We start from the raw sequence: 955 nt of genomic DNA on the forward strand, positions 1-955 counted from the left end.
CTGTGTTGGTAACAATAGCCATAGCTAACAAGTACTTGCTGTGTTCCAAAGCTCTTTTTTTTCTTTAGCACTTCACTTGTATTAACTAATTTCGTTCTTCCAACAACTTTGTACAGGTACTGTTATTATCCTCGGTTTTTACAGATATGAAAACCGAAAGACAGCCAGGCACCATGGCTCATGCCTGTAATCCAAAACTTTGGGAGGCTGAGGTGGGAGGATCACTTGAGCCCAGTAGTTCAAGACCAGCCTGGGCAATATAGCAACACCCTGTGCTTACAAACAAAAAGAAATTAAAAACTAGCCAGGCATGGTGATGCATGCCAGTAGTCCCAGCTATTTGGGAGACTGAAGCAGGAGGATCTCTTGAGGCTAGGTGTTGGAGGCTGCAGTGAGCTATGTTCACCTTACTACATTCCAGCTTAGGTGACAGAGAAAGACCCTGTCTCCAAAAAAAAAAAAAAGAAACCAAGAGAATGAGCACTGAAGCAACTTGCCCAAACACACTCACCTTGTAAAAATGGTATCGTTAATACATTTACATTGAATGTATTGCAAAGGAGTGCCCAAAGAGAGAATCTTCTTTTTTGTTGTTGTTTTTTTTTGTTTTTCTTTTCCTTGAGACAGTGTTTTGCTCTGTGGCCCAGGCTGGACTGCAGTGGCGCAGTCTCGGCTCACTGCAACCTCTGCCTCCCAGGTTCAAGCAATTCTTGTGCCTCAGCCTCCTGAGTAGCTGAGATTACAGGTACGTGCCACCACACCCAGCTAATTGTTTTATTCTTTGTAGAGATAGGGTTTCACCATGTTGGACAGGCTGGTCTTGAACTCCTGGCCTCCAGTGATCCATCTGCATTGGCCTCCCAAAGTGCTCGGATACAGGTGCCCAGCATCCACCGTGCCCAGCATCCAAAGAGAGAATCTTCTTGAGGAACTCAAAAGACTTTTATCTTTTGGA

Source organism: Mandrillus leucophaeus, unplaced genomic scaffold (genome assembly GCF_000951045.1).
Source record: "Mandrillus leucophaeus isolate KB7577 unplaced genomic scaffold, Mleu.le_1.0 Scaffold214, whole genome shotgun sequence".
Classification (NCBI taxonomy): Eukaryota; Metazoa; Chordata; class Mammalia; order Primates; family Cercopithecidae; genus Mandrillus; species Mandrillus leucophaeus.